This window comes from Ambystoma mexicanum, chromosome 8 (assembly GCF_040938575.1).
Source record: "Ambystoma mexicanum isolate Mex_15411 chromosome 8, UKY_AmexF1_1, whole genome shotgun sequence".
Taxonomy (NCBI): domain Eukaryota; kingdom Metazoa; phylum Chordata; class Amphibia; order Caudata; family Ambystomatidae; genus Ambystoma; species Ambystoma mexicanum.
The window spans coordinates 1,443,334,579-1,443,347,668 of NC_090929.1; the positions used below are offsets into that span (position 1 = coordinate 1,443,334,579).

The 13,090-nt window shown below is 45.1% G+C and overlaps 1 protein-coding gene across 1 annotated transcript in view; it reads right to left on the reverse strand.

Moving 5' to 3' along the window:
• The window catches only part of PPRC1 (PPARG related coactivator 1), a 176,793-nt gene that overhangs the window by 136,173 nt on the left and 27,530 nt on the right, over positions 1-13,090 (reverse strand). The window lies entirely within an intron of this gene.

Sequence of the window (13,090 nt, forward strand, 5' to 3'; positions counted from 1 at the left end):
GGGGCCCTCTTAACAAAGATAATGGTTTTGTGTTCCCATTAAGTGGTGACCAATTCCTAGAAAAATGTGTCCTGAAAAAGCCTAAACAAGTCCCTATTAATACTAGGCCTGCCTAAGCACTGTATTGCCAGAACTGCACCCATCCCAAATACACAACGAGATATTTAAGCTGTGGTGCCGCACCATTCCAAATATGTATCGAGTCATCCACCACTGTCAAAATAACTGCAACGTAGGCTGTGCAACTTGCTGCACTGCAGACAGACCCCAAACTATAGACTCAAGAGCAGTTCCATTGGCAGAGAAGACAATAACCTACCTAGATGACCTTCAAGTGTGCTGATGCATCAAAAAACGCAACTTCCCACCCAGTGCTTTTTAATGCCGAAATCAATGCAAAAAAAAAAACAAAAAAAAAAAAAACGAACACAAAAGTACAACAGCAGTGTTGTGACCGGAGCCAAAAGCGCTGGGGGGGGGGGGGGGGGACACAGGGGGCTGAGGGTGGTGGGAAATGGAGGAAGGGGGGGGGGGGGGGGGTTGGCTTGGGGATGTTTTATACAATACAGGAAGTCCAGCCCCGGAAAACCCGGTAATTAAGCATACGGTGCTGTGCTGGAAACAGATCGTCCTCCCCCCTCAAATGCATTGCATCATCAAGATCACCAAAATGTAACATTCATTCGGTGTACCTCTTTCTGCCAAGCCAAAAATAAGAAGCTTGAAGGAAACTGCCGAAACAGGTCACAATGACTGCCTATAGTCGCCTAAGTCAGTGATGCGGAGTAAAGGGGGCACGTCATACCCATATAAATTAGTGATTTTATATTGGATCCTTCTGGCACTTGGTCTAGTTACTCTGTCAGAAAATGGGAATGGGTAGTTTGTGGGATAGCAGGATAGGTATATGCAAAACCTGCGGTGATGGTGGCAGGTCAGATGTACAAATAAACATCAAAGTTTCCCACGGGGGGGGGGGGGGAACTCCCGTCCCCTGCACCATCACTTGCTAAGGTAGGCCAAATGATTACAGAGGTTAGATAAATGGTCTCAAGAGGAATTAATGAATTTGAAGATCTCTTGTTTACACATTTATAGTTTTTAGGGTTATTGCTTATAACATTTTAGAACCCTACTTCGAATGGATTGTGTCCGCCCACGTATTCCTCATCTTGAGATAAATAGTTATCTCCAGCTTCGCTGCTTCGGAAAAAATTTCTCGGCAGAGGGCGCTGTGCTTGAGGTTGTGGCGTCAATTGTCCCTCGACGTACTCCATACTCTGTCGACGTCACCGATGGTATAAATAGCTCGAGCCGCGCCAGTTGCTTCAGTTCCGTTTTTCCGATCGCTTCGCTATCGAGAACAGCACGCTTCTATTTTTTGTGAAGAAAATTATCATCTTCGACACCTTCGACACCCAGAACTGGGTTTAAAAAGTGTGCAGAATGTGGATCTAAGAGGTCGATCACCGATCCCCACCAGATTTGTCTCTGGTGTCTCGGTTCCAGTCACCGGACCGACGACTGCGGGTCCTGCCAATCTATGACCGAAAAAGCTCTTCGTGAGAGGACAGGAGAGGTAAACTGTCGGTGGGGAGGGAGGCCTCAAAAAAGGTTTCGTCAAAAAGACACAAGAAAGCGGCTGATTCTAAGGAATCGGATCGCCATAGGCACTCGAAGAGATCTCGATCTAGGAGTAGATCGAGACACTCTTCGTCGTCATCGAAAAAAGTGAAGACAGATCTCCCTCATCTTCAGAGTCGACCGAAGAAATTCGTTGTCCGACTAAATCGGATTCTCCCAGTAAGTGGGAAGAATTCCGCAAAAAGATGGAGGTTCGAGAATGCGCCCCGACCCCCTCGAAAGACCCTCGAAAAAGCCATACCCCTAAAGTCACTCCTTTGGACGACAAAGGGAAGTCCAAGGCTACAATGGCCAAGACCGGTAGCGTCGAGGAATCCAAAAAACCTCAAGTCGACGTAAAAACGTCGAAGACTCAGAGTCGAGCACCTCTCCAGTGCCATGCAAGAAACACAAGTCGAAGACTTCGACAACTTCGTCGACGCCCTCGGCGTCGATAATTGACACCAAAGCCAAATGCGTCAGACGCCATTATCGAAGTCATCTTCGAAGACTTCGAAGACACCCTCGAAAACTTCGAGGGATTTGCCATTTCCTTCGAAGCAGATGGAAGAAAGGAGATTCACTCCTCTGCCCAGGTCAGACTTTTTCAAATCTATGTCAGCAATCTATGAAGAGTCTGCTTCAGAAGAAGCAGAGGTTACTCCTTTGGGAGTTACTTATGGTACAAGACAAGTTCCTGAGGAACTTATTGACCAGGAATCTAGAATGAGAGACCTGAGTGATACTCTACATTCTGCCAGTGGAGTGGACACATCCCCAGAATTAGAGTTCGCCAAACCTGATCCTGCAGAGCATGCAGATGCTGGGTACAGGGGTCTTATGACCAGGGTAGTTTAATATATGGGTTGGGGTAATACTTCATCCATTTTTTAACAAGATGACATGCCGGATATAATAGTCAATGGACCTCAGAAAGATCCTGTTCTCCCTTTTCACAGGGCCCTTAAAAGGACTGTGGAGAAAAACTAGGAGAAATCAGAAACTATTGCTGCTGCAGATAGCACTTTTCCAAGAAAATATAGACCAGCTGGAACGGATCCTGAATATTTGAATAAACATCCGACTCCAGAGAGTTTAGTCATTCAGGCAGCATCTTCTTCAAAACAAACTGCTTATCCAACTATCCCTCCAGATAGAGAGGATAAGCAAATTGATGCCTGGGCACGTAAAGTTTTCACGTCAGGCAGTAAAGTCGGCAAATGTCACCTGTACCCTAGCCAGGTTTACCCATACCCTGTGGGACTGTATTTCGGTAGCGGCTTATCATATTCCGGAAGGCGAGGAAAGGGAAGGCTTCCTGAATATAGTCAGACGAGAAGGAGGCAATGGGGGAATGTCTCCAGTCTCGACTGGATACTGCTGATAGTACGGCTGCAAGTGTTGTGCTACGCAGATTTGCGTGGTTGAGGAAGTCGGGATTTGCACCAGACGTGCAAGCTAGACTCCTCAACATGCCCTTTGATGGCTCGAGGCTCTTTGGCAGAAAGGCTGATGAAAGCCTAGAAAAACTCCAGACCTCGAAAGTGGCAGCTAAATCACTTAGCGCCAGCCTCTAAAACCCTATTCCGGCTCATCTTCCTGGAGGGGTCGTTCTTTTCGATACTACTCCTCTTTTGGTAGAGGAAGAGGACAGGCTTCTCAAAGGTGCAAAAGAAACTTCCCTCGTGGAACACGAGAAAGAGGTGCACAATCAGCCTCAGGAGCGGCATCTGTGCCCTCAGCCACTCCTGCAGCCGCCTCCAAATCCCTCTGAGACCTTGTTACACAAAACACCAGTGGGAGGCAGGATCTCTCAACATCTGAAGGAATGGCGGGGCATTACCTCAGATGCTTGGGTACTGGCAACAGTAGCCCATGGTTACTGTCTCCCCTTTCTAAAAAGGCCTCGGAATCATCCACCGGGCGCCAACTGTCCAGATCCGCTCCTGTTGCAGGAAAGTTTAACCCTGCTAGAGAAAGGTGCCATAGAACTGGTACCTGTAGCGGAGGGGAACAGGGGTTGGTACTCCCCATATTTTCTCATCCCAAAAAAGGACGGAGGACTGAGACCCATCTTGGACTTGAGAAACTTGAACAAGTTCCTCAGGAAGGACAAGTTCAAGATGGTGACTCTTTCTCAGATCCTGCAGGCTCTCCAACTCCAAGATTGGTTGGTATCATTGGACCTTCAGGATGCTTACTTTCATGTGCCAATCCATCCAAAGCACAGTAAGTACCTGAGGTTTGCGATTGGCAATTATCAGTTTCGAGTTCTGCCATTCGGGTTGACCTCCGCCCCAAGGGTTTTCACCAAACTGTTGGCGGTTGTGACAGCAAGTCTCAGGAGAGGAGGTATTCACATATATCCCTACCTGGACGACTGGTTGATCAGAGCAAGTTCTCCAGAACAAGCTCAGGAACATCTTTCGATCACCTGCCACTTCCTCCACAAACTGGGCTTCTCCCTCGATTTCAAGTCGTCCCACATGATACCATCCCAGAAACTCCAGTTTATCGGAGCAGTCTTGGACACTTCATCGGGAAAAGCCGCGCCTCCTGAAGTGAGAGCTCTCCACATCCAGCAACTGGTAACGAAGTTTCAGAATGCCCAACATCTACCGGCCTTCGATTTTCTCAGGTTGCTCGGCCTCATGGCATCCTGCATTTTCCTACTACCAGAGGCCAGGTTGAGAATGAGATCCCTTCAATGGGCACTCAGTGGTCCCAGTTCTCAGGGAATATGTCGGATCTTCTGCAAGTCCCGAGCGCAGTTGCTCAGGATCTTCTATGGTGGGCTTGCAACGACAACATTCTCAAGGGAGAGTCTTTTTGGCAACCATGGCCGGAGATAACGGTAGTGACGACGCCTCACTCACAGGGTGGGGAGCACACACCAACGATCTGTCAATCAGCGGTCGTTGGTCTCCATCGGAGTCCAAACTACACATCAACCTATTGGAGCCGAGGGCAATCAGACTAGCTCTGAAGGCCTTTCTGCCCTCTGTACAGGGAAAGAATATCCTGATAATGACGGACAATACAGTGGCCATGTAGAGAGGAGGTGTAGGGTCACTGCCACTGTGCAGAGAAGCAATACGAGAAGGAATCTGTCAGCAATTCACCTCGCCGGAGAGAAGAACACGGCAGCAGACGCTCTGAGCAGGTACCTCACGAGTGGGAGCTGGCTCAGGAAGTCCTTCTGGAGATCTTCGCCCTTTGGGGAACCCCTCAAGTGGATCTGTTTGCCACCGCGATCAACCGGAAGTGCGATCAGTACTGCTCAAGGGAATTTCCTCAAAGAGGAGCTCTGGGAGACGCATTCGTAGTGGAGTGGAAGTTTCCACTGCTGTACGCGTTTCCCCCAGTCCCCGTGATTCCTCAAGTTATCAGGAGGTTGAGAAAGTTCAGGAAAACCATGATCCTAATTGCCCCGGACTGGGCCAGGAGAACGTGGTACCCGGACCTTCTAGACATGTCCATCTGCCCTCCAATACGCCTTCCGCAAAGAGAGGATCTTCTCTCGCAAGAGGAAGGTCGGGTTCTCCATCCAGAAGTCAAGACACTCAACCTTCACGCATGGTTTCTGAGAGGTTGAGATACAAGGATTGGGATCTTCCAGATGACGTAATGGAAATCTTGCTTTCGGCCAGAAGACCAGCAACAAAGTCTTTGTACCGATGTCGCTGGAACAGGTTTAGTAACTGGTGCAAAGACAAGGATGTGGACCCTTTTCAGTGTGGCACCCCAGTGGTACTCTTTTCTACTACATCTAGCTAATCTGGGGCTCCAGATAGGAACAATCAAAGGATACCTTGCTGTGCTGTCCATTTTCAAGCGCTCCTCGGAAGAGGTTTCATATTTCAAAATACCGTTAATAATTCAATTCTTAAAGGGGCTTACTAATGTATACCCTCCAGTACCTTTTCATGTACCAACTTGGGACTTAAATTTAGTATTAAATTTAGTACCGGCGTGTGTCGGTGCGTGGCCAGAGCGAAATATCTGAGAATTGTGTTAGTCCTTTCAGGGTTCAGGAAGTTGGGCAGGATGAAGAGGGAAGAGTAATCCTGGTGTATGGGTTCCTAGATAACAGGCATGTATAGTGAACACTGAGGGTCTCTCTCCCGCCCCCTCCAATCAGGTAGCCAGACCCTTCATGGACTACTCATGACTGACCTCGTACAGAGGAGCCATATGGATCGGCGTAGGGGGGGGGAGGGGTTCAACGGCACCCTGAACTCCACCATGGATAGGCATGGCTAAAGGTCCTCCTATAACCAAAGAAAGTTTCTAGGAATGCCAGGTGTAAACTGGTGCAATTATACTCGACACACTACATATATGACACATAGGCAAGGATGCAAGCTCAGGCTACGTTTTTCTTAAAATCTGAGCCATTCAAGCAGTGCGCTAGCTATATTTGTTCACAAAATACATAAACATGTGTTAAACTTTGTTTGGTTTTTTATAAGATTACAATGTTCCAAATTTCACTTGCGAGTATGACGATTTTACAAATATCTTCTTTGAATGTGTCTAACAAGTTCCACACATCAAATTCAACTTCATTACTCTCAAGATTCCACACATCTGTAATTAACTTCTTACAATGCTTTTACTCTTAGTAATAGTATTTCTCTAATACAACCCGTCAATTATATCTTTGATTGGTCATTAGGTTTTTCATGGTTTTCTCCCTTCATTGATTTGGCTCAGATTTGAAGAAAAAGTTTAGTGTGCATTATTGTTACGGTCACAATATACTGAACCTTAGCATGCCGACAGCTAAACCAAGACTAAATCCAAAGGACTCGCCCAGGAACAGATCCGGATTTGATCTGACCTTTTTTGAAAATAAACAAGCTCAGACTACCACTGGTCTGGAGCAACAGTTTGCTTACATGTTTCTAACAAATTGAATTATGTCACAAGTTGCCTAGATCAAACAAAATGTGCACTATAAAAATCGTCCCACGACTCAGACCCAAGAGTTAAGTAAGAGCAAACACGGAATTTAAAAGCATTCAGAGCTTGGGGAACCTCCACCAGGCAGGGAACAGGCAGTGCATCACGTATTCCCTTTACAACAGGATTAAGAAAGCTCTTGGAAATACTTCTCCAATCAGATAATCCCTTGGATGCAGAGGAAGATCAACCATAAGTATCACCAAGTTCTACAAGTGCACTGTCTGCCGTTGCCCATGCCTGCAGAGTAAGCAGAGCGGAATTTGCTCAATTAACTTCCCTGGTGGTCCAGATATCAGCACTTTGTGCACCTGGTGGGATAAAAACGCATTTCAGCGCTTCAAAGGCACGGTCTACTGTCTGGAGGCTTGCAGGGCGGGGGTTGGGGGACGAGGAGTAAAAGGCTGGATAAATATAGCTGTTAAACTCTTTGGGCAATCGCGTCAGGGGGATTTGGAAACTAAGTGGATAACATTGTGATGAGTCAGGATATTTGTAGAGGAGCAAGCCGAGTCATCCGGTGGAGGCTACCATTCAAACAAAGGTAATAGCTGAATTTGGAGGGGGGTGCACCTGAATGTAGTAGGATAGCTGCCCCTCAATTGCCATCTACCAGCGCTAGTGCACAGGCTGACATGGCTACTGGTGTCTCGCTCACTGCAAACAGTTCTCGATCTGACATCAGGGCCTTGACCGGTTCGAGGGGGCAATGGGGTAGGTACAGCCTAGCCATCAATGATTGATCAGCTGAATGAACGCTGGCCGAAATAAAAAAGGTCTGAGATTACAGAAATGTTCCCAATCGTCCATACTGCCCAGAACTTGGACTCCAACAGTATTCTCTCTGCCTAATAGGGCAGAGAGGCAAGCAGCAGATAATCTGAGCACTCCATTGGAGGGGCATTTTGATTTACCAGAGGTGCAAGTTGTGCATACAGGAGACAGCAGGTAGTGCCTCAAGCCTGGTGGGGCTCCCAAGCCCAAAGGAGTCAATACGTAATGGGGGGAGGGCATTGCCTAGGGTAAGAAAGTAAACCTCTCCCAGAGGATCAGGATTTAGAGGTGAATGGTATGGATATAAAACTCATGAGCCAAATAATTTCGCCAACTGTGTATACCTCTAATGCCCATCTTTCTCTTCCCCCCTCAAGATTGCATAGGAATGGGAGGCCTGGTAACATGATGGGTAATCAATGTAAGTGCAGGAATGATGGCCCTTTCCGAAACTAATGAGGCCTTGAATGACGGGACCAGGCGACATTACTCAACACGTTACATTCTAAAATATAGATATGTAGAAGTCTATATTACAGCTATTTAGCCAGTTTCCCATAAGAGGTGGAGTGAGTTGGCAGAGAAGTTAATTTTCCAACAAATATAACTAACCGTCAGGGAGCGATTATAGGTGTAGCTTCAAAGACATCCTGGCCTAGACTCACCACACAGATATATTGGACCTCAACATCAAACCAGCTATGGGGAAGTAGCAGTGCAAATCGAAACAGGAAAAATACTGAGGTTGTGCAAGTTCATGAAGATAGTAAATCAGTCCCAGCTGGAATGCCCAACTTTCCAATTAAACAGGAAAAATAAACAGGGTTGATAGAAGGGAAAAAAAAAGCTGCCTGCCTGGTAATGCCACTGGTTCGAGGTAGTTCAAGAAATTTAACATTACCTAATAAACAACTAACCTTGGTGGGTAACAATGGTAAAGGTCGGTAAAGGTCCTCGAAATTCCAGGGATCACGATGTGCAAATGGCAAAAGAGGTGGCTAAGGCCTGGTCATGAGCTAATCCACCCTCACCAACTCAAGAGGAACTGTATCAACGTACGCCACAAGTGGTTTGGAAGAGTCGGTACAATATTTCCTCGTACTGAGCCGGGAGACCGAATGGAACCAAGAGCCTATGCAACGAATCGCAGCTTCGGAAGGTGTTAAGGTAGGTCCAGGAGATACTGGATTAAAAAAAAAAAAAATACAATAATTTTTTTTTTAAAACGCAAGAATGAGACGAACCAGGACTCAGTCAAAATACTGCAGCATTTAGAAGAGTGACCCGAGGAGCACCCGAGTAAAGGGGAAAGCAGTTTCAAACAAAATCGAGGGAGAAAATGGTCTGTGTCTAGAAAGACTATTGGCATGGTACGATGGGCCGATTCTAAATAGACGAAATGTGTTAGATTTATTCCATCATATACCTAGTTTGCGTCTATTGCTTCCAGGGATATCAGCGGAGATAGATGGCCCAGAAATTGCTTGGGTTTTAAATTGTTTACACCCTCTATATATGCAATAAATTTAGGAGGCGAGGAAGTAAGCCAGTTGGGGAAAATAGTCCGGGACCATGCAATATTGCGTTAGTAAAGGAAAAAGTACAGATTTGAAGTAATCCAATAATCTGCCTGCAAGGAGAAAATGATCAAGAGGATTGAAAAATATAAGAATTATCCTCTGCAAGTGGGTTGTGCAGATATCCAGGTGAGAAAGTAGCGGATACACCAAGAGTCGTGGTCCTGGTTATACTGAGCTTTGGTGTTGAATAAAAATTAGATGCCCGACAGTCCTAGGAACGAAATATTAACCATTGGATCTTGGAACACTATGCACCCATTTAATAAGGGAAAGTTCAGTTGTGGAATATGATGTAGTATTGATGCAAAAAAAAAAAAACGTGGTTTTGTAAACAGCCGACCCTGAAGAACGTTGCTTAAGGGCCCAAGGGGGAAGGCCTTCTGGGTTGTTGATATCTGATGGGAGTGCAGATTGGGAATCCAAAACCCTATATACAGGTTGCCAAACTTCATTGGGATATGGATCGATTTCCCTCCCTGAATATTATAATTATTTGCAATGTTTATTGGAAACCAAGGGTTAACACCGATTATGCCTTTTTAGAGGTTTTGGCAAATTCGTTAGATACCAGCCTTAATGTAGTGGAGTGCTGAACAATAATTCTGGGTGGTGACCTAAATGCATTATGTGCGAGTTTCTAGAAAGTATTGATGTGGATGGAAGCTGCAAAGGATTCTTGAACTACGAGATCTACAGGTCCTTAATGGGCAGACATTGGGGCACATACCAGCACAGGCAACATGGTTTAGTGACTACAAACTGCTATTTTAGTTTATGCGTTTGTTTCTGGAAATATTTCCCCATTTGTCTCTACTCTACAGATGATACGCTCCCCCCCACGTCATGCAATTGCGAAAGTGAGGTTGAATACACAACAGGGAAAGGAACCAGGCTTCAGTAGAAGTCTGCCAAGGAAGAAGCAATTTGAGAAATAGGAAAGATTTGGTTGCTGAATTTATAGGCCAATATAATACAGATGTACCGGTGCTTTGAAATTTTATAAAAGGAAACCAGGGTTACGGATATAAGCGCGCACACACGTTTACGATAGAGAACTGGTACAGAAAAAAAAAAAATACAAAAAAAATAGATGAGGGCGGATATTAGAAAGTTTAAAATTCTCTCTAGAGAGGAGCACCATGGCCAATTAAAAAAGAGGAAGCTGGAATATAACTGGCTCTGCTCCCTCAAGGCTAATGTTATAACGGCGAGGCGCACAGGAAATGCTTAGAACAATTGCAAAAAAGCAGACTAGTGAAATTTGGCAACTCCTGAAATGTTGAGAGCACCCAACAAATAGTCCTCTAAATAAATGTGGTATCAAGAGACCAGGTGGGTCAGTCCTTTGAAGGATTATTTGCCAAGTCAGGACCAGATCTTGAAGAGGAATTAGGGGATGTGGATGGGAAGCTTGAATACGATGGAGGGTATAATCATAATAAAACACGCAAGTGATTCATGAGTCCAGATGGCTTGACATATCGGATGCTAAAACAATACCCAAAGCTATGGGCGGGCTTACTGGAATCCGTATTCCATCAAATAGTGCAGTTAAGAGGTGGCCATGTCGTGAAAAACTGGTTATATCTATTTTTTAAAAAAGGGTGATCGGGCAGTATTTCTTTGGAACCGGACCATCTCCTTTTTAGAGGTTCCAGGGAAGATATTTGCTGCCCTGGAGCGTCTGAAGAGATGGGTTGAGACAAACTGACTCAATCAGGTTTAATTAAGGGTGCTGGAAGAAACCCTAGTTCTAAATCTGCTTAAGAGTTGAGTGCTAGCAGATAAATCAACTGTCTGCCAAGTGGGGCTACCCTAGAGATTTATTGGCAATAATTAGGGCATTGTATTCGAATACATCCCCAATAAGTAAAATTAAATCAAACAGGCCCATCAAAGAAATGAGACCATCGAAAGGTTTAAAATCGAGGCTGCCCACTAGCACTGGTGCTCTTCGGATCTGTTATACACCAACGACTTATTTCTATTGGACAACAGCTGGATGGCAATCTGCAGTAATATGCCCCCTTATACCCAGTGAGTGCGCATATATGGTCATCTGAGCCAAGGCAAATTTTTGCCCATCCAATTTTAAAGTTAATTTGGGGAATCAGAATCTGCCGCTTTTAGGCCCATCTCGGTGGGCCCTTTCTGCCACAAACCCCTTCATGATTTTACTCTCCCCTCCCACTCCACGGCCGAAGCCGATTGGGGCCTGCACCCCTTTTAAAATCAACCTTTCAGTGCAGCCCCTCTACAGCCTTGGCCAATAGCCCCAATGCAAAAGGTCGTTCTTCCAAATCGCGTTTGCCAGTGTAGCCTGCAGCATAGCCGCCAACCTGCAGCGACTGACAAGCTAAGTGAGGTCCGGGTAGTTGGTGGGGGAGGTGGAACAGCCAGTACTGCTCAGCAGTAAACTGTCCAACTTATCTTTTTTACCTAAAGGTCTGTAGTCCGCTGCGCGTAGCCCACCGTTGTATGATCGCAATATCTGGCATCTAGGCCTATTGCATTAGTTAGGCATATCAGGTCATCTCTCCCACTTGCCAGGTGTCCCACATCTAGGTGTTGCCACTTTTGTTGTGTCCTCTGTCTGGGCCTTTCCCCCCCCCCCCCAATTTGGCCCAGATTGGGGACATGGCGGCAGATACGTTCACACCAACCTATGATTATCAGCCACAGTGTGCATTCACCGCAATAGTATAGGAAGCCATTTTGAAACTAGTCTCAAAGTTTAAGGTAACCATACTTCTCATCAAGCGGATGCATCAATTTTTCTCATACTTGGGAAGCTGCATACATTCTAGTAGTGTGGATGCCCCAGGTGTTGAGCTCTTAAAAATTGAGGGCAAAGAGCTTGCAAGGTTTTTTTTTTTTTTTTAAGATCTCAAATCGATACTGCCAATTCTCGCTTATACCAATAGTTAAATTGGCTCAATATTAACATGTGGGGCTGAAAGCTCCATCTTCCAGATAAAATCTGGGGTGTATTAGAGTGTTCTGGAAGATTTTACTGGTCCCCAAGGGTGTGCCTATACAATTAGGTGCAATGACACGTTGGAGAAAAAAAAAAAAAAAAGAAAAAAAAAAACTCTTCCGGAAATGCTTAACGTAAGTATCTCACTCATGGTTTCAAATATCGTATAATGTATTGAAAAAAAGATTGTGACAGAACTAAGTGGAAAGCTGACTTGATGTTAAAGGGCTTGGAGTTCAGGTAGACTTGTTGAACATGAACCCAAAGCTGATAAAATATACTTGTTATATGACTGGATCCAGACCTGTGAAGAAACTAGAGGGTTTAAATTTTATGCATGAAGAAAAAGCTTTAAATACTTTACATGTCTAATGACATTCCCAAACTCAAATTTTTAAAAACACTATTGACAACTCATGATGGATCATGGACAAGCCATATTGAGGTTTAAGAGAATAATGAAGCTCAGGGAACTTTTTGGGCAGTCACTCTTGGACCTCCGCAACTTAATGCAGCATAGAAATGTTGGTGTCGCACCGGTGGGAGGAGAGAACGGAGTCAGTTCCCCCACTCAGTTTGCAAAAAGTGAAAAAAGGGTTTCTGCGCCCATCTATTAATGGACCGCTTAGGAGTCTGATGGGACTCTGACAACAGGAGATCAGTGCACGCATTCAGACAATAGGTAAGCCCTATCTGGAGACAGATCTATTTTAAATCGAACTAGCAAGTGAAATATAAACTAATCTCTAGTTCTTTTCTGTTATTTTTTTCCTGTTCTACCAATGATGTTTCCCTCCCTCCCCTTCCTCTCCCACGGTGATCGCTCACGCTACGACTTTCTCATGTCCCGGCGCCATGATGGTATGTTTTAGGTTTATGGTTTGATGGATTTACACAGGTTTTCTCGGAATCATAATGTTGTGGAAACAAACTGGTGATCTATTTTGTTTTGTGTTCTTAACAAAAATGCTGATCTGTTCGGGTCATATGCTGGATAATATGATTGATATGCATTTGGTTTCTTGGGAACCTGTTTTATCTATACATCACAAAAAGTGTCCTTTCACTTTAATTGTATTGAAATTTTGCTCTCTTGTATATATCAAGCCTTAATGCCCAGATTTGAAAAAGGCACACTTAGGGTGCCGAAACACGTGTCATCTTTATGGGC